This window comes from Petaurus breviceps, unplaced genomic scaffold (genome assembly GCF_028583685.1).
Source record: "Petaurus breviceps papuanus isolate PSGF00001 unplaced genomic scaffold, PetGlider_PUasm1.0 90752, whole genome shotgun sequence".
In the NCBI taxonomy this organism is placed as follows: domain Eukaryota; kingdom Metazoa; phylum Chordata; class Mammalia; order Diprotodontia; family Petauridae; genus Petaurus; species Petaurus breviceps.
Genome location: NW_027187336.1, coordinates 10183953 through 10211331, shown reverse-complemented (window position 1 = coordinate 10211331; position 27379 = coordinate 10183953). Strand labels below are relative to the sequence as shown.

Here is a 27379-nt window from a genome sequence, read left to right as displayed (position 1 = left end):
TTTTGCAAAGGAAAAAAAATGTTATGCAGTAGCAGCAGTAGCAACTTGCTACTGAATACCAAATGAATAGCTTACGGCAAGTTGTTTTGAAGTAACATCCTGGTTTTGTGATTACCAAAAACTCAACACATAAGTTTTGGCTCATCCTCATTGTGGGGGAGGAAGTTTGGGGGAAGAAAGGAAAGCCCTGAAAACTCAGTCTGCCTGGAATAGACATTTGGAGATGCCAAGGAGTCCCTGTGGAAAGCAAGCACCCAATCCCTGCCAATCTATCCTTTGATGAATGACTTGGTTCCTCTCATCAAAAAAGAGAGCCTGCCTATTTCTGAGTTTAAGGAAACATGTATAATACTTATTTATTAACCAAGGTAGTGTAGAGATAATTACAGCACTCAAGAAAGGAAAAAAGGAGAAAAATTAAACAAGCATATTTCTTTTAATGCTTAAATGTAGCACCTTGTTATATAAACTTACAGAAGCAATTGACATATGTACACATTATGTAAGTGCATGTGTGTATATCTATATATACACATACACTATATATGCATATGCTCAATACAAAAATATCATGCCTAAAACACACAAAACATGTATGTATGCTTACACATATGTAGTATACATAATGTGTGTGTATGTGTGTATCTATCTCATGTGTTTGTAGGCACTATATTTTGAGGACAATTTTATAGGTTAAAATTTTCCATGGGTGGGCCTTTATACAGTTTTCCTGTTTGCTTGGTTTTTACCAAATCTACTGCTTAAGCTTGATTTTCTCCCCTATCTCTTCATTTTATAAAGGTGCAAGCTTTCAAATGGTTTGCTATTCTACAAAAAAGGGAAAGTGAATTTTCTTTCTGAGACTGGTCCCCAAGCCCTCCAGTCAAAAATAATAACAGCAGGTTTTGTGAGAGGAAAGCGCAAGGGCTGTAGGAGCTTTCAAGATCAGTATTGTGAACACCTCTGTTAGAATGTGAGCTCCTCGAAGGCATGAATAATCTTTTGCCTCTTTTGGCATCCAAAGCACTTGACACAGTGCCTGGTACATAGTAGGTACTTAATAAATGTTTATTGACTGTTTTTTAAAGGCGTAAAAACCCCAAACAAGAAGAAGAAAATGTGATTCTTTCTCCAGAAGGCAGCTAAGATTCAAGGGGAAGCTAGCTGGACTCTCACGGCTTATACAGGAATGACCTGTTGATTTTCAAGGCAGAGGGATGGACAGATGACTTCTCAAGGTCCTATATCATCCCAAGTCCTAGAACAGACATCAGTTCCAAATGGTGTGCTACTCTTCTGAAAGTGAGAAAAAAAAAATGCCCAGACACTCAGGTGTCCAAAGGCAATACGTGCAGAGTGTGGATCTGTCCACAGATTATATTTGTCCCAAATTCTCCATCCAAACCCAAAATAATCTAAAGTAATCCAAGAGTCTATTAATATCCATGTGACTGGACAGCAGAGAGTCACTTTCACACTCCTGAATGTTCTTCCCACAAGTCCACTTACTCCATTGTTTTATAGAATCAATATTTACTTCTACTCTCTCTCTCTCTCTCTCTTTGCTTTTTGGAGGGCAACTGGGGTTAAGTAACTTGCCCAAGATTACACAGCTAGTTTTTTTGTGTGGGTGTTAAGTGTCTGAGGCTGTAACCAAACTCGGGTCCTCCTGACTCCGGGGCCAGCGCTTTACTCACTGCACCACCTAGCCGCCTCTTAGTTCTACTCTCTTAAGGAAACTGAAGTCTAGATCTCCCATGGTCGGAAGCCTAGGTAATGGCAGAATCAGTATTAGCTGTCTCATCCCTTTGCTTCCATTCTAATGCCCTGTTATATTAATCTATCTTTGTGATAAGGGATGGGGCCTTGACTTTGCCTCTGAACTTTCCCACACTGCTATAATACCTTGTCTTGGCCTCGATCCTTCCCATACAGGAGCCCACCTCAGATACTCAATAATCTTTTTAACTCTCCTTTCATTGTGGCCCTACCATTTAACTCCTTTCTTTGCCTGCACCTGGCCCACCCCAGGCTTCTTGCCACTCCTTAATCCCATCCAGATCTTTCCATAGTCTTTTTCAGTGTAAAAGTACTGATTAAATTTACCACCATTAAATTGCACAGAGTCACTTAGAATCTCACCAGCTTCTATTGGTGTCACAATAAAGTTGCTACTTTGACTGGAAGCCTTGAGTGGCTGAATTTTTTCAAGGCAACCCCCCCCCCCCCCATCCTTGCATTTCAGGGTTGCCAATACTCCAAGGTGCAACACATGTACAGCCAAGTTACACAATGAATAGAGCACTAGACTTGAGTGGGAAAGCCCAGAGTTCAAATCCAGCTTTAGACATTTCTTAGCTGTGTGATTCCCAGGCCAAGCCACTTAACCCCTTTCAGCCTCAGTTCCTTGTCTATAAAATGTGGATCATAATAGCACTTATCACTTTGGGTCGTTCTGAGGATCAGATAAATGTAAAATGCTTTGCATACCTAAACATGCTATATAAATAAATGCTAGCTATTATCATTATGTTCAAATGGGAAAATCACATATGAACATTAACTTCTGATAGAAAAAAATGGTAATTTAAAATATGTCTCAAAAGTACTACAGTAGGATAGAAAAAAGAAATGTAAGTCAAATTCTCAGTCGTGTCATGTTCTATAGTGATCACGATGATGTAAAGGAAAAGAGTCAGATGACATCAGAACTTAGACCAATGTAATTTTGGCTCCAGAGGACTGATTTTGAAACCGCCCTTCCTCTTCTCCACAGAGGCTACAAATGAGGAATAAAACATATGCTGTCAGATATGATAAACATGTTGATCTGTTTTGCTTAAATCTGCTTCTTTGTTAGAAGAGAGGGTTCAGTTAGTGGGGTGGTATTAGGAAAAGATAGTCTTTTAAAAAGGCATCAATACAATATTTTAAAAATAGAGCTGCAGTTTTAGTTACAGAGAACCAGGGAGAAATTAGGACTATATATAATTCCATTAATTTATATAAATTTATGGCAAATTCCTATTGAATAGAAGTGACATTTAAAACCTTGTTTTATTCATATACAAACCCCTCCTAGTCCCCAGAAATCCTGAATAACAAAGCTTCCACTAACAGCTCTGAGGACTAATGGCTTAAAAAAGCTTTCCCAGATTGTCCTGGCATTTCAATAGTCAGTGTAATTTAAAGAGGCAGTTCTTCCTCGAGAGCTGGCTGTGGGTAGTTAATCTTTACATTAATATGGTGCTGCTGATTTGATTTCCCAGGTTACACTGCACTTTCCCTCTTCAGCCCTGACTCCCATTAGTAAGGCCAAAGCTTAAGGTTTTATACTGGATGATAACTTCCATTTTCCATTATAATACCTTTCCTCTTTGGCATAGGGGAGGGAGATGAAGGAGGAATGGTGGACTGGATAGGTGGAGCCGGCCAGGGGATTGGAGGCCTTGGCAATGGTTCTCTCCATAAATGAGCTAAGCTCCTATTCCTGAAAAACATCTTCCAGGGCCATGCCTTCTGCTAACTGCTCCTCAAGGGTATGTTTTTACTGTTAAATTCTAGAATATTCTTTAGTCCAAGAGACAGAAAGTTAGTATTGTAAAGTGAAAACAGCATTGGGCTAGGAGTTAGAACCCTTGTTTTCTAGAGCAGACTGCCACTAAATCACTGGGTTATGTGGATGACTCTTTTGCCTCTTTTTTTTTTTTTTAATAAAGCAATTGAGGTTAAGTAACTTGCTCAAGGTTACAGGGCCAGTTATTTCTGGGTGTGGTGCTGAGTGTCTGAGGCCGTGATTTGATCCAGGTCGTCCCAACACTGGAGCCGGTGCTCTTACTCGCTGAGCCACCTGGCCGCCCCTAAGCAATTGGGGTTAAGTAACTTGCTCAAGGTTACAAGGCCAGGTGTTTCTGGGTGGGTGCTAAGTGTCTGAGCCCGGGATTCGATCTCCAGGTCTTCTCAACACTGGAGCCGGTGCTCTTACTCGCTGTGCTACCTGGCTGCCCCTCTCTTGCCTCTTTTTGAATTGTTAGCTTAGCATAGTGACTGGCACATAGTAGGTACTTAATAAATGTTTATTAAATGACTGATCATTATCCCTCTGAGCCTCGGTTTCACATGGGTAATTTGAAGGGGTGATGCTGGCTGATCTCTAAGACCTCTTTCTAGATCTACAAAGCTATTATCTGAGCTGTGCAGGCCTCTCTCTCTCCAGGCTTGCTCCCAAAGTGAAACCAAGGGGCTCTTTCACTGAGGATTAGATAAAAACATGTACTGAAAAAACAATGGAAACATAAAATTCAAGACAGGAGAGGGCAAAAGCAGGGTTTTCTTGAATGCCAAGAAATTTTTTTTTGTTTCCAGATCAATTTAAATTCTTTTTAAAATCAACTAATCAAACCTATTAAAATTTAAATCGACGAAAGCAGGAAAGGTACATTCCCAGATTTAAACAAATAAGGTTAAGGAAAAGGTAAGAACTTAGTACAGGAACACTCAACCTCAGCTGCTCTGCTCTTTCTTTAGCAGCTTATGATTATAGCTTGAGGCAAGTACATTTGCAACACTGGTAGTAAGATATTTAGTGCTGGAATAGAGAGCTTTAGGAAAACATGTAATATGAAATATCACTGGTGTGAGGATAAGGTGGCGGAAAGTGGCAGAATGTAAAATGAATAGCTCTTTTCTCATTTCTTCATTCACTTGAGCTTTTTATATTAAGAATTTTATTTTTGAATGCTACTTTTATATGCATTTAGTGACCTTTAAAACATTCAGTTTCTTTATCTGCTTATAATATACTTTTCACTAGATTTGCAGTCAGAGGACCTGAATTTGAGTCTTAGATCTGCTAATTATTACTTGGAATGAACTTGGGACAAGTTATTTCTCTGGGCCTCAGTTTCTACCCCTGTAAAATTGGGAATTGTACTAGATAATCTTCTGAGATTTCTTCCAACTCTAAATCCTGTGAGCCTATGATCTCTGTATATATAAACAAATTTTCATTTGTTATAGGGAGTGCTCTATGGCTGGGATCTATTCAAGGACCACAATGAACCATGTCAGTGAGTATTCACTTGGTCTCCCCCATGGCCACAAGAAGTCTCTATGGTTATAAACTTCACAGCACTCAATACTTTGTCATAATCTGATGGTATTCAAGTTCCCCCTAATAGATACAGGTCCTGTTTCTATGTTTCTATTCTATAGATACAGGTTCATGTTTCTATGAAGGACTGTCAGATGGAAAAGGGAGCTGATGTATTCTGAATGACTCAAGAGCATGTCGTTCTGAAGCTAGAAAGGATGGTGGGGATCCATCCAGTTCAGTCTTCTCATTTTATATACAAGGACATTGAGATTTGGAGAGGTGATGCTACTTGACAAGGTGACAGAACTGGTTAGCAGCAGGGCCATAATTAGAATTCATGTGTTCTGAGCTAGACAAAGGCTGTACTATACTGGTATTTCTCCAACTACTCTATTGGACTTTGGTGATCCTTATGATGTGAAAAGGTATTCCATGAGGAATCTTTAATACTAGAGTTTTTTTTTTTAATTTTTCTTCTAATGTTTTAATGAAATTATATATAAAAAGGGGAAGGAAGAGAAGGAAATAAACATTTATGAAGTGACTACTATGTGTTAGGCACTGTGCTAAGCACTTTTTACAAAGATTATTTCATTTGATTCTCATAATACGCCTATAGGGTAGATGCTATTATTATGACACCCATTTTACAGATGAGAAAAGTGAGGAAAACAGGGTTGAATGACTTGCCCAGGTTCACAGAGCTAGAAAGTATCTGGGGTCAGATATGAATTCAGGCCCTCCACTGCATCATCATCTGCCTTCCAAAAACATCTTAAGGATAAGATTTTAAAACTATGATAACGGGTTTAATTTTCTGTGTTCTAAAATGCCCTCTTTTTAACCTGGCAGTATTCTATATTTACAGAATCTGGGGCCAACACTTCTATTTACATTGTAAAGCTCCCAGTTTACACTGTATATATTTTGTATGTACAGTTATTGACATGTTGCCTGCCTCATTTTAATGAGAGATCCTCCAGGGTAAGGGTTATTAGGTTTGCTTTATTTTGTCTCTCCTAAGTGCTTAATAAATGTTTGTTGACTAAATGTTCTATAGTCAAACAACAAGAGGATATGACCAAACCCTGGCCTGGTGTGCCAGAAGACATGGCACAAAAAAAGAGCACTCAGCAGAGGTGAAATGCAAAATGCCCACCTATCAGTCCTGCAAAACAAGGCTCCTCCTGGAAGATCAACCTCCTGGAAGAGTTTAGCAGAAGTTATTATTACTGTTTCAAATGTGTGCTTATCAATTTTTCCTTGTTTAGTGTTTCTTTTAGTAAAAGAAATAAATATCTGTCCCATACCTGATTCATACTGTATGAATATCTATTTCCCACTCTCTGGAGACCCTCCACAAAAGCAAAACCCTAGGCCCTAAACCTAAGCTAGGTTTTCCCCAGGAGTGGGAGATGAATTAGAGCAAGGGAAAGGGAGGACGAGCTCCTCTCATTAGAAGCCAGTCTCCCTAGTGTTTCCATCCAGACTGGATCATATACAGGGATGCAGAGCAGAGGGCTCCCTTTGGGAGAAGCCTGTGGGGTGAGTGCCACAGTCCCTCGGGGCCCCAAAGTATTATTGTTGTTGGATATGTAAAGAACTTTAGAGGTCATACAAATGCCACCTATTATTATTCAAGAGAAGACTGGTTTTATCCACCTGCCTTCAATGCCATAGTAACCAGCCCTGAGCATGACAAGCTAAAACAACAATTACTCACATTTAGATAATATTCAGAGAATGATGCTGTAGTAGTCAGTATGAGTGCCATTATCACAATTTTAAAAATAAGGAAACTTAAGTCAAAAAGGTTAAATGACTTACAACTGAAATGAAGTGTCCCTTTAGAAGCAAACATGGTCTATTTGTTGGTGCTGTTTAGTCATTTTTCAGCTGTGTCTGACTCTGTCAGAGTTTTCTTGGCAAAGATACTGGAGTGGTTTGCCATTTCCCAATTCTTCAGTTCATTTTTACAGATAAGGAAATTGAGGCAAACAGGGTTAAGTGACTTGGCCAGGGTCACAGAATCAGTAAAAGATTCAAATTTGAACTCAGGTCTTCCTGGCCCAGCACTCCATCCTCTGTACCACCTAGGGGCCTAAGGGCCCAAACACGGTGCATCACTTGGCTGAACTGATATGTGTACACTTATCTAGAGTCTACTGAAAAATTCACATACCTTTCTAGACCTCTCAGTTCTCTCAAATTGAGAAGATTGGACTACATGACCCCTAAAGTCTCTTCCATTGCTAAAATTCTTAAGTACCTCCCTCTGTCTGTGCCACAGTTTAGTTGTCCTAGCAGCACACTTTTCTCAGTCGGTTTCATATCTATCTAGGAAAGGAATGGTGAAATATTGATTAAAAAGATCCTACCTATGAAATAATATTTGGAAGCAAAGGGTTCTGGAGGGTAACTGTTCAAGAAAATGTATTGATTCTGCAGAATCATGGTTTGTAAGATTTGGGATGGAATGATCTCTAGGATTGTGAGGAGTCAAAAGGTAGAAACCAAAGTGAGTTGGGATACAGCTCTGAAGGCTTCACCTTGGACCTTTCATTTAAAAGGGAAAAAGGAAAAAAAAAACTGTCCTGGACTTGGTATCTGACTACCAACAAGCAAATTCCTTCTGCATCTAGCTCAAAGGCAAGAGCTTTCACATTTGGATCACTTAATTTTGGAACTCTCACAAGAAAGAGAAAAAAAGAAGACCTGGGAGATTTAATTTTAATTTATAAAAACATAACCTAGTATACCACACTGCTACCAAGAAAACAGCTGCCACTATCAGCCTGACACTAAAATCATCCTAACTGTGCAGCTTAATTGACTGTACAAAATGTATAAAACTCATTTTTTGAAATACAGCATTTGGGATTATTTTCTTTGGAACCTAAATAAAACCTATCTCTTTAAGAACCACAGGGCAATCAACAAAATGTGGGAAGGTCATACAACACAGCCTCCAATGATGCCCCAGGCCATTACTGAAAATTCCCTGCAAGAGGATTACAGATTTGCAGTATGATACATAATTGAATATGCCAGGAAGCTTTCATTATAATCATGATTATGCTTGTGGTAAGCAGCAATGCTTCAAAATGACTGAAGAGTTTTTGAAGATCTTTACATTAGGTGCCTCTTTCCAACATTCAGCAATAACTGTTCTGTCTCCCAGAATGGATGGAGGAGATGGAAAACATGTTGCCAGCATATGTTTTATTATGCAGGGAGATAGGGGACAGGCAAATTTGTCTCTGCCTGCAAACAGCCCTTCTACCCGCTCCTGGCACACAGGCCTAGATGAAAAGAGCAGTCTCCTAGTCAAAAGGTAAAAAACAAAACAGAAGCCATCTGCTAGAGAGTTTTCCTGACCTGAGTGAATTTCCTCAGGCATCTCTGACAAAATCCCAGAGAGCCCCCTCCTCCTATGTTAACACTTAATGAAAAAAAGTATGCATCAAACACCTGATTTTATTTGGAGAGATGGAGAAGGGATTAGCCTAGAGGGGGAAGAGCCAAATGACAAATAAAATACATCATGATTAAAGCAGTTTCTATGGCTGCCTAAATACAGGGTTGTAAACAGAGACTTTAAGTATCATCTAAAGAGAATGGACCTTTTCTTCCAGAGATCTTTTTAATTGGCAATTGCACAAAAGGTCTGGTGAAGGAAGGCCTTTTTGGAAATCTATGTTTGGAGGCTTAGAATTAAAATATATCACTGACTTTAAGACAAGAATAATGGTACAGCAGGAAAACAAGGGCTGACTGGGAGAAAGAAGTCCTTGGTGCAAATCCCTCTTGTGTAACTAAGTGGCTGGATCACTTCATCTGGGCTTCAGTTTTCGCAGCTATAAAATGAGAAGAATTGTTTCAATTTGGGAACTGACTAAATAAAATGGGGTCCCAAATTGGGTTTAATTTGGGAAATAACTAAACAAACTGAACAATGTAATAGAATATGATTATGCCATGAGAACCAATGTTTAAGGTGACTCTGAAGAAACTTTGGAGCTACAGAACCCACAAAATGACACAGAGAAGCTAAGCTCCCACTGAGGACAGCCCAGCAGACTGGCAAGAAGAGGGCAGTGCAGGTAACCGGGAGCTGAGCCCCAGATTTCAGGGCAGCCACAACCAGCTGCCAGCGGGAGGGACTTCAGATCCCCAGCAGCTGTGGCAGTTTCCAGAATTCTCAACCCATAGATACTAAGGACAAAGTGAGAGGTCAGTGTAGTACGGACGTTGGCAACCAGGAGTTCAGGAGAGTGGTCAGGCCTTTGTCCCATGGAGGGAGAAGCGGCTGAGGCACTGGGGCTGCTGCTGCCACCATGTGGATGCTTCAGAGCTCCTGGCCTGCAGATTGTAGGGGGAGCAAGCGACCAGTCTGAGGGGTAATTTCTTTTGCTTTAACCTGCTTGGATCTGGATTGCCATCTAGGGTGGAGGTCTTGGGGTGTGTGACAAGTTTGCCAGAGTGTATGGAGGCTTCAGAGAAGGCACCCAACTAATAGCTCTAGTAGTTGTGAAAACCCCAGCAATTTGGGACAAACCTCTGGAAGCAGAGTTCTACTGTGGCAAAAAGCCCAAAAGTCAAATAATTGAGTGGCAAGATGAGCAAGCAAAGGAAGCAAAGCAAGAAGAGCAACCCAACTTTACACTCCTATTTTGGGGACAAAAAAGGATCAAAGCATGAAACAGGAGGAAGAAAACAAAGTCAGAACTCTTGCACCAAAAGTTTCCAAGAAAAATATGAGCTGGTTACGGTACACAGAGGACCTTAAGAAGGATTTTGAAAACCAAATAAGAGAAGTGGAGTAAAAATTGGAAAGAGAAATGAGAAAGATGCAAGAAAATTATGAAATGAGAATCAACCATCTGACTGAAGAAAACAACACCTTAAAAAATAGACTAACTCAAATGGCAAAAAGAGGCTCAAAAAGTCAATGAGGAGAAGAATGCTTTAAAAAGCTGATTTTGCCTGATGGAAAAAGAATCTCAAAAGCTCACTGAAGAGAATCATTCCTTCAGAATTAGATTGGAGCAAATGGAAGCTAGTGACTTTATGAGAAATCAAGATACTATTAAACAGATCCAAACAAATGAAAAAATAGAAGGCATGTGAAATATCTCATTGGGAAAACCACTGACCTGGAAAATAGATCCAGGAGAGATAATTTAAAAATCACTGGCCTATCTGAATGCCATGATAAAAAAAAAAAAAAGAACCTAGAAATCATCCTCCAAGAAATTCTCAAGAAAATTGCCCTGATGTTTTGGAACCTGAGGGCAAAATAGAGGTTGAAAGAATCCACCGATCACCTCCTGAAAAAGATCCCCAAAAGAAAACTAGGAATATTATAGCCAGGTTACAGAATTCCCAGATCAAGGAGAAAATATTACAAGCAGCCAGGAAGATTGAAGGGCTTGGAATATGATATTCCAGAGGTCAAAGAGCTGGGATTAAAACCAAGAATCACCTACCCAGCAAAACTGAGTATCATGTTTCAGGGGAAAATATGGTCATTCAGTGGAATAGAGGACTTTCAAGCATTCTTGATGAAAAAACCAGAGTTGAATAGAAAATTTGACATTCGGATACAAGAAGCAAGAGAAGTATGAAAAGATAAACAGGGAAAAGAAATTATAAGGAACGTATAAAAATGGAACTATTTATACCCTACATGGAAAAATGATAGTTGTAACTGATGAAACTTTTCTCAGTATGAGAATAGTTGAAGGGAATAGAAATGTGTGTGCCCCACACACACACACATACACATATGTATGTATGTCCTATAACCAGCTCATATATATACATACATGTCTATATAGGGGGGTATATGGGTGTATGAATATACATTTCAATGTGTGCATATATGTGTACAGGTAGGTATAGACAGATAGAGGACACAGGACCAATTTATTAGGAAGGGATGATACTTAAAAGGTGAAATTAAGAGGTGAGAGAGGAATATAATGAGAGGAGATGGGGAGAGACAGAAAGGGGTAAACTATCTCATCTAGAAGAGGCAAGGGAAAATGGTTACAATGGAGGGGAAGAAAAGGAAGGCAAAAGGGAATGGCTCAACCTTAATCCCATTGAATTTGGCTTAGGGAGGGATGACATACACACTCAATAAGGTATCTCACCCTACAGGAGAGTAGGAGGGGAAGGGGATGAGACGGGGATGATGGAAGGGAGGGCAAGCTGAGGGGGAGGGAAGTGGGGAGCCCCCACTTTTGAAAAGGGACAGGATCAAAGTAGAGAATAGAACAAGTGGGAGGTGGGATAGTAGGGAGGGAAATATAGTTAGTCTTTTACAATATATCCACTATGAAAATGTTTTTCATAGCTACACATGTACAACCCATACTGAACTGCTTATCTTCCCAGTAAGGGTGGGTGACAAGGGAGGAAGTGAATGAATCTGAAATTCAAAGTTTTAAAACCAAATGTTTAATATATATATATATATATATATATATATATACATATATATATACTATTATTAATATTATTTTACGTGTAACTGGGAAATAAGAAATTCAGACACTGGGGCATAGTGATCCACCATGTCCTACTGCAAAGTTGGAGGTGTATGGGAGAAGATATGGGAGAGAGCAGATTGGAGGAGGGGATATCCAGTGGTATCAGTATTGTGGCATGGTGGGTAGGGGTAAAACGGGGAGAAAATTTGTAACTAGAAATCTTGCGGAAATGAATGATGTAAACTAGAAGTTAATAAAGCATTTGATTAAAAAAAAGAACCAATGCTTAGAAAGAATTCAGAGTGGCACTGGAAGACTTAGATGAACTGATGTACAGTATAGTTAGGTAGTCCTTTAGGCTTCAAAGTGCTTTGCAAATATTATCTCATTTTGATGCTCCCAGCAACCTTGGGAGGTAGATATTATTATCCTCATTTTACAATGGAAGAAACCGGGGCAGAGAGATGTGAAATGACTTGTCTAGGGTCATACAGCTAATAAATGTTTTGAGGTCACATTTGAACTCAGGACTTCCTGATTCACAGGTGAAGTACTCTATATCCACTGAGATACTTAGATTTCTGAAGAATTAAGTGAGCAGAGCCAGGGAAATAATATACTCAGTGATAACAAAAGTAGAAACGGAAAGAAGAAAAAACAAACCAAGCCTGTATGTCATATAATTTTAAAGACCAAGCTTGGTCTTAGATAAAAGATGAGAAAAGGGAATGCCTTCCCTTCTGTGCAGAAAGTAAAAGACTATAGGTATGGAACACTGAATACACTGTCAGAATTAGTGGATTTTATTGCTTACTTCTGCTGGACTGATTTCTGCCCCGCCCCACCCCTCTCTTTTTAGCAAGGGATGGCTGAAGTGAAGGTGATGGAAAAACCAAGTATCAATCAGAGTCAATATTATGTAGGAGGCAGAGCCTTGGACTTGTATTCAGGAACATTTGGTTTCAATTCCTGCCTCAGAAGCATAAAGGCTATGAGACCCCCATTTGTGACAGTCAATTTTTCTAGCCCTCAGTTTCTTCATCTGTAAAATGGGAGGGTTGGACTTAATGACCTTAAAAATCCCTTTCAGTTCTAGATTTATGATAATAACATCTAAAAATATTTTCAACTCAGATTTGGACTGGATAAGCATCATAATCCCTTACTTTTATGTAGCCTTTTAAAATATTAAAAGTACTTTACAGGGCAGCTAGTTGGCACAGTAGAGCACCAGTACTGAAGTCAGGAGAACCTGAGTTCAAATCCAGCCTCAGACACTTGATGCTTAAACTAGCAGTTTCACCTTAGGTGAGTCACTTAACTCCAATTGCCTTGCTTTCCCCTCTCAAAAAAAAAGTACATTACATAAATCATCTCATCAAAACATCACAACAAACCTAAGAGGTAGGCAACAGTTATTAACACCTCCATTTTTCAGATGAAAAAAATTGAAGTTCAGACTAAATATCTTGTTCAGGGTCACATAGCTAGTAAATAAATTAGGCAGGATTAGAAGCCAGACCTTGATTTCAAATCTAGTGCTCTATTCTGTACACCACAGTGCCCCTTAACAAAAGGATTAGTGGACTATGTATCAAGGAGTACCTACATTGCCAAAATCACAATCTTTGAAGCATTGAAGATACCTACTAAATTGCTAAAGAAATCTCTCACTTACTTGAAGCGGTTCTGACCAATGCACAGACTGGTAGGCAGTGTGGTATTGTGGAAAGAACACTGAATTAGGAGAATTAAGAGATCTGGGTCTTAGTACTCTCTCTGATCATAGCTTATTTTTTAAATAAATAATTTAGTTGTTTATTTTTAATATCAATACAGAATTCAAATTAAAGGGATGCATTTGGAAGACTAAATACTTTTTATTGTGATATTTTCAAGGACTTAATTTCTCCTTTTAAAATTCTGCTATACAAATTTTTGTTAGGATTTAATAGAAAAAAAATTTGCCTATAATTTTCTTATGAATTGTTTTAGAGACCTCTGAGTGTCTCTGAATATTTAGTCATTGAATTAAAGATACTTCTAGCTCTCTTTCATATTGCATTCTTTCTTTTATATTGACTGTAAGAGAAAATGTCACTTTATAAAATGAATGGAATGACTATCATAGATAAAATTCTAAGGGAAAGAAAGTGATATCAGCAAAAAGATTACTGGTAAGATCCTGTGTCTATGTAGCCCTCAGTTTTTTTTCTGTGAAAAAGGAATGACCCATTTTCATTGGTGGATCTTTTCCTTAAATCATTATTTTTTTTTTGGTTCATTTCTATTTCAAAAGGCTCACCTCCCACTACAAATTTTAAACCAGTACTTCTAAAGACTGTACAGAAAAACTGGAAAATATTTTCTAAGTCCTAATTAACTTCCTATTTGTTTATGTCTTATGAGAACACATCCAATGTTTTGCTATATAGCATATTAATGTATTACCCAAGAACATGGGGAAAAATTATCATCACAATGCTTCACATTTTGCTATTTGTTTCTTTGAAAATCACAAAGATAAACTTAATTATTGACAGTACAGTGTCCAAAGTGTGTTTCATATACTGGGTGACACAAAATGTTGGGCCTGGAGTTCAAATCCTGCCTCTCATACTTACTAGTATGTGATCTTAAACAAATAACCTCTCTCAACCTCATTTTCCTCATCTCTAAAATGGAGATAATAATAGAACTTACCTCTAAGGGTTACTTTGAGGATAAAAAGACATATTTGTAAAGCATGCTGCAAATCGTTAAGAACTATATAAATGCTAGCAATTACATACGAGAACTTGGGGCTCTATAAAATGTTTAATCTTCATCTACCAATGATGCAATTGGTCTCATTTTAATTAAATAATTCAAGGATCTATAATTTTGCTCTAATGGTAAAGCAAGAATGTCCTTGGGTAAGTTGCTTAACCTTGAGCCTGTTTTCCAAGACTGCCAAAGGAGAAGTAAAATATTTTTACTATCTCAGGATCATTATGGAGATCAGAAGAGAAAATGGAAGTCTTCAGAAGTATAAAGTAATTTCCAAATGAAAAGGTTTATCAAGTGACAGACTGAAATTCAAGACAAATTAACATGGATCTGAATTTGCTCTGATATAGTAGGAATATAGAACGGTGATAAATCAATAACACCCCAAATCAGAGGTCATCTGGACCAAATCCTCTTACAGAAGAGGAATCTAAAGTCCAGCAACATGGAATGATTTGCACAAGGTCATTTGGCTAGATAATGGGTGCAGAACCAGGACTGGAACACATATCCCCTGACTCCAAGTCAAGTGCCCTTTCCCTAAGCTGCTCCTATTCATAGTAATGTAAATAATTCATTACTGAATGTTTTCACTGCTGTTTCAATTCACTTCTCAATGAGTAGTAGGAGCTGTCTGTGGTTCTGCACCTCCTGGTGCATGCTTCCTCAAGTTGTTATTGTCCACTTCACATTTTAAGCCTCTCAAGTGCAAAGACTACATCTGTTTCATTTGCTTTCCAAGGCACACAGCCCAGTGTCATATGCACTAATAAATATGACGTGATGATGATATATGTGTTCAGTTTGCACTAATGTGCATGATATCTCACCTCAGAATAACAAATGTCAACATATTGTTTTTATAATGTTGTGGACCACTGTCAGAAGAAAGGACAATGGATAAACCAGGATATTAAAACAATGACAAGTATAAGAAAAAAACAGGACCCTTCATCTTTGCCTATATTCTCTGTCAAAATAAAACATACTTGGGGCGGCCAGGTGGCTCAGTGAGTAAGAGCACTGGCCCCGGTGTCGGGATGACCTGGGATCGAATCTGGGCTCAGATACTTAGCACCATACCCAGAAATAACTTTGTAACCTTGATCAAGTTACTTAACCCCAATTGCTTTAAAAGGAAATAAAAAAATAAAACATACTTACTAAAAGTCTCATTCACAAGCTCTCTATAATCTTATACAGAACAAGAAAGTTCAAATATTTTTTACTGGGAATCTGATTTTTGATTGAAAATTTAAGTGAGTTAAAGTTAAACACATCATATAGTGAAGGGCTAGTTTTAAAAGAGTTTCCCCCCCTCCCCCATGATAGGTCCTCTTCAAATTTCTTCACACTACCTTACTGCCTTTTGGAAACATGTAGACAGTAAAAAATTGGAGCACTTGGTTTAATTAGAGCATATTCAGAACTTTAAAATGCTACAAGTAAATTTATTTGCTAATTAAAAATAGCTAAAATACCTAATTTAGAAGTGGCAATTTGAAAACAAGAAAAACTAAACCTATGAAAAAACTGTAGCTAAATTCCCAGGGCTACCCATTCTTTTCAGCAATTACCTCTTCATATCTTCCCTCAAGCAGCAATTTCCATCCAACCCAGACTTTTTGCTGAGATATGAAAACTTATATTTTGAGATCTCAAGAACTCTACTACCAGAGTGAATGCAGACCACCATCAGAGAGCCTCAAGGTAGAGTCCTTTCAGATATGCTGAACAGCCCTCTATTCAGGTAAGATCCAGATTTTTAGCCTTGCTTAAACACTTCCCTTTAGTGGCTCCCAGTTGTTCAATGGGCAAAGTACAAACTCCTCTATTTGCTTTTTCAGTGTTTTATCTAACTTGATTTCTAAGCACTTCAAAATGTACACATTTTTCCAGTCCACCTAGTTGCTCTACATTTTACACACACACACACACACACACTCTCTCTCTCTCTCTCTCTCTCTCTCTCTCTCTCCTTGGACATCGGAGCTCACTTTTTTCCTGGCTTTGCTCCTTAATTTTTTACTTTTCAGCATCCTTGGCCTTTTCCAGCTGCCTTTCATGTGATACCTTCTCCCATTAGAATGCAACTTCTTAGAGGGTAAGAATTATTAAGTTTTTGGTTTGTACTTAAATTCCAAACACTTAGCACAGTACCTGGCACATAATAAGAACATAAATACTTATTGATTGACTGATTAAAAATGCTTTATCTATTTCTGCACTCTTGTGTCTATTCTTTTGGTTATGATTCTCTCCCTACTTTTGGCTCCAAAATGGATTTATCTTCCAATTCCATTTCTTCTATGAAGCCTTTCTCAACTATATCTGCTCAGAGGGATATCTTTACCCTTTCAATCTCTGCAGCAATTATAGTCTGGACTATATTGTCATTTTATCAGATGCTGTCTTCTAGTTATGTAACTATTTACAGGTACATTTGACTTGTCTCACCAACCAGATTCTAAGTTCTTATACAGCACAGTCCTCTAGACTTTGTATAACCCATATAGCTACACAGGATATAATAAATGTTTTATAAATACTTGCTGAATTAATGACAGACCCACCTTACTTCAGCATATTAAAAACATTAGATTAAAGAAGTGAAAACCTCAGGGTGGCTAGGTGGTGCAGTGAATAGAGCACCAGCCCTGGTGTCAGGAGGACCTCTCAGGAAGACTGACAAATAAGGCCTTAGACACTTAACACTTACTAACCGTGTGACCTTGGGCAAGTCACTTAACCCCAATTGCTCTGCCTTCCCCCCTCCAAAAAAGACAAAAAAAAAAAGTGAAAACCTCTAAATAGAGTTGAAACCCAATGAGGAATTTAATCATTCATATACCTCGGAAAAACTAAAATAAACCAGATCCTGTCTCCAAGGATGGAAGTTGTTGACTTATCTTCCTCATTAAGGGTTTGTATGTAAGAAACCCAATTTATCTGAAGGGATCCTGTGGAGACTTTTCCAATTTAGCAAATGACCACTCTCTAAAGTCCCTGTTTTTAAGTGAATTTTCACCTCTTTCTTAGAGCAGAACCCAAACTTTACAGCTCCAGCTCAGCCTTCCTGATCACCTTGACAACTTGTGTTTTTCTAATGATTTCAGCTTTACAAACTAATCCCTTTCTTTGCAAAACCCTGCAAAGTAGTTGGTGTAAGTATTAATATCCTTATTTTACAGACCAGGAAATTAAGGTTCAGAGAGGTTAAAAGAGAGTCATACCATTACATATAAAAGGCAGGATTTAAACACAATTCTGTCCTGATGCTCTTGATGAATGACAAGGCTGTCCATGGCAAACAGAAAAGTGACTTCATTTCTTTCATCTCTGTGGATGAGCAAGGCGGCAGAGGGGTGAATTTACTGTCCTTATTGGAAAGATTACATTAAGACCACATCTGTGCTGCTCACATAAAGATCCCCATTTAGGAACTGTCATACTATGAAAGGGAAATGAAGACACGCCCTACACCCCGGCACCCTGTGCAAAAAGAGGGCCTAAGGCACAAGTGGAAAGAGCTCACAGCACTTTCAAGAGAAAATGCTGCTGTGTCCTTGACTGGATTTCTGGGCCTTGGCTTCTGAGTTTAGTTTCTCCCCACCAAAATATTAACATATCCACCTAGACAAAAACATGTGTGATCCAAATTTATCACAGAACAGCCTACGATAATCTGCAGTTCTTCTGATCTAAAATTTATTCAGGTCATCTTCACACACCATTAATTCAGTTAGCCACAAAGCCATTAGATAACATATGTGCATGACTGTGGGCCAGTTTGTTTCCAGGAAAGAAATTAATCACCAGAGACATTATCTAGTTGGTTATTCTGGTAGTTCAGCTGGTAAAGCATATGGAAGGTAGCACATAGGCCAGGGTTTAAGTTTTCTTTAATAAAATTAAAATGTAAATGCCTTTAAGAACGTCATAAACACAATCATTCTCAGAAAAGAGTTGCTGCTAGTGATGGGCAGATACTCATTGAAGTAGCTTCAGGGATGTTGCAAATCCTAAAATTTGAATGGTTCCCAGACTAGCACCAGTGTCTTGTGGGGATACAACCAATAACAGGACCAGGCCTCAAACTAGAAAGTAAAAAAAAAAAATATTCACTTAAAAAAATAATATAGAAGTTTAGGGAAAAAATAGTTTAATGTCATAAGTCCAGATGCCAAGTAAAGAAAAGGGTACTCAGGTCAAATTAAACGACAGGGGCAAGGGAGCAAGCATGGATGTCGTAGTATGAATTCTTTACCCAATGGCTAACAGCTGAGGTCTCTCTATCCTTCCTGTCACAGAGGATGCCATCTTGGACCCCCGCACTAGCACAGGCAGAGCACAAGAACACCACAAAGGAGAGGTTCTTAAAAAGAACAATTTACAGGAGAGATTCCTTAAGATGATATCCTTCCTTTAGGTAATAATTACATTTCAGAATTATTAAAAAATTATGTTATGAGCAAGAATCATTATTGGAGCAAGGGATAGGTAGGAAGAGAATGTGTAAGGACTTAGCTCATAAGTCTTCAATCTGATTTCAAATTGGCTGAATCTAGTAGTGCCTCAAGAGGCATAAGTACTACATTTCATAGATTTGTGATCTCTTATACAACTGAGGGCAGCTAGGTAGAGCACAGTATTGGCCCAGGAGTCAGGAGGACCTGAGTTCAAACGTGACCCCAGACACTTATTAGCCATGTAACCCTGAGCAAGTCACTTAACGCTGTTTGCCTTAATTTCCTCTTCTGTTAAATGAGTTGAAGAAAAACATGGCAAACCACTCCAATATCTTTGCCAAGAAAAGCCTATATGCAGTCACAAAGCATTGGATAGAATTAATCAACTGCACAACAATAACAACTATGTGACTGATCCTCTTTTTAAAAAATATATGTGTTGCTAATGATGTCTTTTAGACCACTATCTACACCAGTAATAAACCTCACTTATACTCATCCATCATGTATTTTTTTATTTCCTCTTTGTGATCAATAAATGCTAGAAAAGTTTTAACCAGTTCTCTGAAAAATGCATGACAAACTTTTAAGTTCAATTTGCATTATTAACATTTCCCCGTAATTTTAAGTTTAGAAGAGAATCAACAAAACAATAAATCAAGCTTTTATTTGTAGCCTTTGCCATTTTCAGAGATGTAAATGGTCTTACTGAAAATTCTACAATTGGCTCTTACAGGCCAGAATGATCTGGATCCAGCACAGCCCTGCCTGTACATTCCATATAGTATCACTGAGAAGATGATTGAAGTAGCAGTTTTTTCTTCCCAAGTCCATGATTCTTCTCAACTTCCTTAATTTTTGGTAAGATTATCACCATCCTGGGGGGTGGCGTCAAGATGATGGAATAGAAACAGGACTTCCATGGGGCTCCAGCTTCCATCTCCTCCAATTCATGTAAAAGGTGACTCTGAAGAAACTTTGGAGCTACGGAACCCACAAAATGACACAGAGAAGCTAACCTTCTGCTGAGGACAGCCCGGCAGGCCGGCAGGAAGTGGCCAGCACAGTGCTCTGGGAGCCAAGCCCAGCCCCGTGCCAGCCAGAGGTTTTAGCCTCAGGGCAGGCCTAACCAGCTGCCAGCTGGAGGGACTTTGGATCACCAGCAGCTGTAGTGGTTTCCAGAATTATCAACCCATAGATGCTAAGAACAAAGTAAGAGTTCAGTGCAGTTTGGACTTTGGAGTCTGGTAGTTTGGGAGAGTGATTGGCCTTTATCCCCTGGAGGGAGAAGCCTCTGAGGCACAGTGGCCCTGCCTTGTGGCAGCTTCAGCTCCTGGCCTGTAGAGTGTAGGGGGACCAAGTGACCAGTCTGAGGGGTAATCACTCTTGTTTTAACCTGCTTGGATCTGGATTGTGATCTAGGGTGGAGGTCCTGGGGTGTGCGACCAGCTTGCCAGAGTGTGTGGAGGCTTCAGAGAGGGCACCCAACTAATACCTCTGGCAGCTGAGAAAACCACAGTGATTGGGACGAAGCTCCCCTGTCTAGTAGCAGAGTCCTACTGTGGCAAAAAGCCCAAAAGTCAAGTAATTGAGTGGCAACATGAGCAAATGAGGGAAGCAAAGTTAGCAGAGCAACCCAACTTTACACTCCTATTTTGGGGACAAAAAGGATCAAAGCTTGGGACCAGAGGAAGACAGCTAAGTCAGAACTCCTGCACCAAAAGTTTCCAAGAAAAATATGAGCTGGTTACAGGCCATAGAGGACCTTAAGAAGGATTCTGAAAACAAAATAAGAGAAGTGGAGGAAAAATTGGGAAGAGAAATGAGAAAGATGCAAGAAAATTATGAAATGAGAATCAACCACCTGACTGAAGAAAATAACACCTTAAAAAATAGACTAACTCAAATGGCAAAAGAGGCTCAAAAAGTCAATGAGGAGAATAATGCCTTAAAAAGCTGAATTTGCCTGATGGAAAAAGAATCTCAAAAGCTCACTGAAGAGAATCATTCCTTCAGAATTAGATTGGAAGAAATGGAAGCTAGTGACTTTATGAGAAATCAAGATACTATTAAACAGATTCAAACAAATGAAAAAATAGAAGGCAATGTGAAATATCTCACTGGGACATCCACTGACCTGGAAAATATATCCAGGAGAGATAATTTTAAAATTATTGGACTACCTGAACACCATGATCAAAAAAAGAACCTAGAAATTAAAAAAAATATTAACACCATCCTTTCAGCCACCCAGGTTTGCAACCTTATCACCACTGACTCCACTTGCCCTCAAATTAAATATCCACTCAATTGCTAGATCTTGTCATTCCCAACTCCACAATATGTCTCCCATCTGTCCCATTCTCTCTTCTCATACAGCTGTCACACTAGCTGAGGCCAAACTTAAAATCCTCTGTTTGGCTTTTAAAACCTTACACAACCTTGCTGCTTCCCACCTTCCCTGTCTGCTTATACTTTACTCCCCTCCTTTATTTTGCTATTCCACATTTCAGGGACACTGGTCTTCTTGCAGTTCCTCACAAACGACACTCTATCTCCTAATTATATGGCTTTTCACCAGCTGTCCATCATGACAAAAATGTTCTCCTGTTTCATTACTATGCTCTTCTGGCCTCCTTCAATACTCAGTTCAAATCCCACCTTCTATAAGAGGCTTTCCCTCTGTCAGAGCCTCTCCATCATCTTCTCCTACTATTCCCTATTGCCTTCCCTCAGAGATTTGTTGTTGAGTAGTTTCAATCATGTCCAACTCTCTCTGACCCCATTTGGGGTTTTCTTGAAAAAGATACAGGAATAGTTTGCCATTTCCTTCTCCAGATCAGGAAACTGAGGCAAACAGGGTCACACAGCTAGTAAATGTTGAGATAGGGTTTGAAATCAGGTCCTCCTTACTCCAGGGCTGGAGTTCTATCCACTGCCCCATCTTATTGCTCAGAAACTGCCTCCCGTTTACACTGTATTTCTCTTTCATGCACATAGTAAGTAGTTTACATGCTATCTCTCCCATCAGAATGTGAGCTCTTGGAGCTCAGAGAAAATGTGTTTGCCTTTCTTGGTATCCTCAGCAATTAGTACAATGCCTGGCACACATTTTGTTGTTCGGTTGTTTAGTTGTCTGACTTCTTTGTGGCCCCGTAGGGCACACCAAGCCCTTCTATCCTTCCTAAGTCTGCCCAAGTGCATGTTCATTGCCTGGCACAGGTATGTAATAAATGCTGGTTGACTACCTGATAGGCCACCTCTCACCTGGACTATCACAATAGCATCCTGACCTGTGTCCATATAGTGTCTTTCCCCTCTTCAAAGCAGCTTCCATATGGCTACCAGTTGTCCTGAAATGTAGTAGGTCTGATTATGTCCTTCCTTATCTAAGAAATTCCACTGTAATGAAGGAAGGAAACAAAACAAGTATATGTCAAGCATTTATTATAACTATATATTACTACATGCCAAGTAGTAGGCTAAAGTACTGGGTGTGTGTATGTGTATGTGTATGTATATGTGTACATGTATCTGTATATATATGTGTGTGTATATATCTATGTATATATATACATAAATATATAAACAAACAATGTCTATCCTCAAAAACCTTGCATTCTAATGGGGGAAGACAATACACAAAAGGGAGCTAAAAAGTGAAGTGGGGGGTGAATGGGTGAAAGTACACTGGGGCTTGATTTTGAAGTTGAGAAAATCAGGAACAGGCTGGGGAAGGAATGAAGAAAGATTAGCCTGGTGTTCTCTGTGAAATGAAATCTCCAGAAGGAAATAACCAACACAAGAAGGGGAGTAGGTCTTACAGAGGGATACCCCATAGTGAGCAGGTCCCAAGGGTGGAATGGGTCAAGGAAATCCCAGGTACTGTGGGAAGTTCCAAAAAGAGAAAGCAGTAGAGGCACATTTGAGAGTCCAGAAGGTGAGGAGCAGGGCTCCTTTAAATCCTCAAACAAACCCAAAGGGATGTTGCACATCTTTACATCTGTTAATTATATACCTGAGAACATATGGTCTAGTGTAGAAAATAATCCTTAAAAGCTTGTCCATTCCCACCTTATATTTTCATCAAGGATACACTCAAAATGTTTAGGTCATCCTTAATAAGTGCTAGAAACAAGATTTGAATCTAGATCTTCTGATACTAAATTCAGTGCTTTTCCCCAATGTAACCCACTGCCTTTTACATTTTTCTGTGTCTTTGTTCGGATTCAGCAGCTTTTCATTTTCATTTTATGAGCCATTCCTACTTCTTTATATAGCACAAAGGTAAGAGTCCAAATGTAGTTGCTCCACTGGTACTGGTGATGTGAATAGAGTGCTACAGAAATATTGCTAAGTTTCTTCCGTTTTATGCTCATTTATTGTCTTTCCAGTTTTATTTATAAATTTGGGATGATCTGGCTTAGCAGCTTAGTCAGGGCCCATGTTAATGTTTTTATAGGCTTTTCTCTTCCACTGTTTCTTGCTTTTGTGAGATGACAGCATTTTGGCAGACCACCTGTCATCCCTTCCCTTTGCCCTTCTCTTCCTATCTCATATTTCCCTGACAACATATTTTACTACTGCTCTTCCTTAAATTTAATCAATTGACATGTGTTGCTGCCTCCTCACACCTACCCACCCATTGCCCTCGGTGTGATATTCATTTTTAATTATTCAGAGAATACTGTTTACAATGCCTCAGTGTCATATAACAACTGGAGAGTGATGGTATTAAAAAGATGGGCCTTTGTTTCTATGAGAAGCTTAGGGTCATAAAAGAAGCTTTGAAATTTTTTTGAAGGTTGTCTAGCTTGTTATCTTCCTCCTGTTCAACTCTGGGTGCAACTGCATCCATCTGTGTTATCTGTCCCAGACACAGACTGATGAGCAAGCACAGTAGGATGCCCATGTAAATGCACTCCTCAGCCACTTCATTTTTATATATGGATGGTTATGTGATTTTTTTGAGTAGTTACAGACCTCTTCCAGGAGGCCATGCAATGCTTTGGCATTTGAGGCAATCAGTTCAATGTTATCTGTGAACAGCAGTGTCTGGAGGACCTCCCCATCCACAAGAGATCTTCCAGTTAGCACTGTGGATGGGATCTCCTCCATTACAATGAGGAAAACCCATAGTGAATTCACTCCTTTATCTCCCTTGTTGTTATGCTTTGCCAGATTTTTTTAATATATATATGGTTGTTGAATAGGGTTATTTCTACTGCTGTCTTTTTTAATATGACAACACTGTTTATTAACCTTTAATCTTCTATAATAATTTGCAGATGAACTTATACTTTAAACCACATTATCCTCTTGTGGTCATGTCTCCTTATTTGTCCAGGAGATAAAGCGTTTGCTGGCAGAAGCAGTTTCTGGGCTCTTCTGTTCTTTTCATTGTAAAAATTATCTTATATTGACTAAACTTCTTCAAGAAATGGTGATGAACTGAGTCAATACTTTTACTTTATTCATTTCATCATTTTCAGAGTCAATAACTTGTTTAATTAACTCTGGTTGGAGTGGTTATAATTGTATATATTATTTTCTTATCCTTTGTCATCCCCAATTCTAATGATTCTGAATCAGTAACTAGCTGTTAGTTGTTCTGTTATGTCTGACTTTGTGATCCAGTTTTGGGGTTTTCTTGGCAAAGATACTGCACTGGTTTGCCATTTCCTTCTCCAACTCATTTTACAGATGAGGAAACTGAGGCAAATGGGGTGAAGTGACTTGCCCAGGGTAACACAGGTAGTAAGTGTCTGAGGCCAGATTTGAATTTGGAGAAAAGAGTCTTCTTGACTCCAGGTCTGGCAGTCTATCCACTGGACCACCTAGCTGCCCCAAACTAGTTGTTAAAATCCATTCAATTTCATTTCCAAAAGCTATCTTTTAGTGCTTACAATTTCTAAAACTTTCTGAATCTTTTTTGAAACAGATTTGATGATATACAAATATTTAAGGCATCTGAATAATCTATAAAACTTGAAGTTCTTTGATTTCTTAATCTTTAAACTATTTTCCCAACACATCCTTCCTCCTATTTCAAGGTCCAATATATTCTTACTTTTTTCCTGCCTTTTCATCGAAGTTATGAATTATCAAGGCACACAGTGGCTTGCTTCAGGGAACCTCATTAAGTTTTTTTGTAAAAATGTTCTACTCCTTCATTATTTCTTTGGCTATACAATGAACTAACTCTGATAACTCATTTATTTGCCTCTCCAAGGAAAAACTTAGTCATCCTTACAATCAGCTGTAACGTTCATGTCATCTGATTACATTTATAGTGAGAATATCAAAATTAATGTGCTTCAGTTCATATGTTAGTAAATTCATTGGATACTAGATAAAGAATGAAAGTGCTAAAAAATCGTTTGCCTATAATCCAGAAACTGTGCCAATTTGGGGCAGTCTGTGTTGTAAGGATTCTCACCCTTTTTTGTGTCATGAACCCCTTTGGTAATCTGGAAGTCTATGGGTTCCTCACCCTTGGCTCCCCTTTCATAATAATGTTTTTAAATGTAGAAAATAAGATACAGAGGTTTACAAAGGAAACTAGTTATACTGAAATAATGATATGTTTTTCCCATCTGAGTTCATAGATCCCCCTGAAATCTATCTACAGACCTCCAGGGGTTCACAGTCACCAGGTTAATGACTTATTCTACACCCTTCCTGTTATTCCACCACAATCCTAGCAATAATTTGTCCAATATTTGAGGATCAATTTACCTGAAGATTACTTATCATCAAGAAGGTAGACACTAAATAGCCAATTCTTTGACCACAGCAATCAAAAGAATGATTTTTTCAGTCATAGTTGGGAAGACACAAGAAAAATTACACACAACCAAAATTTGAACAAGGATTCAACACAACAGAAGAGCTGTTGAATAAGGCAGTATGTGATTAGATGCCAAATGGAAGTTTAGATGGTTTGTATGATTGACATTTCCTGATATTCAAGGACTCACTCGAATCCACTTTAATAAAGAGTCTCCATCACTTCCAAAATATCCTATTCATCAGATATCCTCACATCACAGATTTTTTTGTTTTAAGAAGTAAACTATATACACTTATTTTTCTGTGTTCTTGGTCTTGTGCATACATTTTTCCTTCAATATTTAATTATTCATGGTTTCAAAACCTCCATGGTGCATACATGTTCACCTCGGTGTCCTCCGTCCCTTTGAACCTTCACCAAAGCCTCTGACCAACCAGTCGTCTTGCCTCTTTGACAGCTAGTCATTCCTGGGCACTTCTCCAGTCCCATGGTTAAAAGACACTTCCGTTATTAAGCTACCCCATCAATCCTCTTGTCCCAATGTGCATTTGTGGATTTCCTTTGCTGCACTGGTGGTATGCTGTTCTATGGCCTTCTTCTGATGTGATTTACTGGCTGACAACAGGAAACTAGTAAAGATTTTTCTCAGCTTCCAAGTTATAATACTGTCCAATGACTGTCACAGTTCCCACCTTAGCTATTTTCATCTTTTCTACATTTCTGAAACCCAATACCTTCTAATGAATTTCTCTTCCCTGAGGAAGGGAATACTTTGATTTCTCCTTCTTTGAAGCATTTATCAAGGTCTAATTTTCTTTTCCTTTTTTCTATTGAAGGCACTGGCCTTTTCTGCAAATTCCAAGATTCTTAGACAAGGTCCCTCCTGCCTTGCTCCACCCCAAATATGAACCTTCCTTCATTTGGGCAATGAAAACTTCTCATACTTCTGTTTTCATTTTATATGTATGTGTGTATATGTGAGTCCACATTTACATCCTTTTACACACACACACACACACACACACACACATTTTGCTCTGCTCCATGATAGATATTTTTGGCATCCTCAGGTCCTGGAGTTTCAAGACCCAGCCTCTGCATTCCTAGATAATCTTTTCCTAATAAACCACATTTTGATCAGGCCTTCAGTCATTACCCCCTTACAATTTCTAAAGTTTGACAAAACTGGAATAAGATAGAATAAAATTAAGAAAAAGTAAAGCATAAAGTGACAATACTAATCACAGAAATTTAGGAATAAAATGTACTGAAATTCATCCCCAAGTGAGAATAAAGCCATTTGTTTTCATTTAACCCTAATTTTGAAATGCTAAATGGTTTAAACATGTACAAAGGTGGTAAGGGACTAGTCTGTTCAGAAGATAGGTTGTATGACTCACACTATATACCAAGATAAGGTCAAAATGGGCACATGATTTAGACATAAAGGGTGATATCATAAGCAAATTAGGAGAACAGAAGGTATAGCAGCAAGCATCCCAAGCATCCTAAGGGTTTGCTGCCAGCACAGGTTCTTAGATCTGCTTTGTTAAAGGAAAGCAACTCAAAATGGGTTAACAAGCTTACTTTAATCAGTCAAACATACATCGTTTACCTCGTTCAGGGGAAAAAGGTCAGCACCCTGAACTTCAGAATATACAGACAGAATTATCAAGACAGAAACAGATCAAGTAGACAGATTTCCAAACTGTCCAATCATTACATCCATACCCAGTCAACATCTGGGTTTCCACAT

The 27379-nt window shown here is 38.7% G+C and overlaps 1 protein-coding gene across 11 annotated transcripts in view; it reads right to left on the bottom strand.

Annotated features, from left to right (window-relative positions):
* Positions 1-27379, bottom strand: part of MGAT5 (alpha-1,6-mannosylglycoprotein 6-beta-N-acetylglucosaminyltransferase) — a 397474-nt gene that overhangs the window by 53777 nt on the left and 316318 nt on the right. The gene's annotated exons all lie outside the window — the stretch shown is intronic.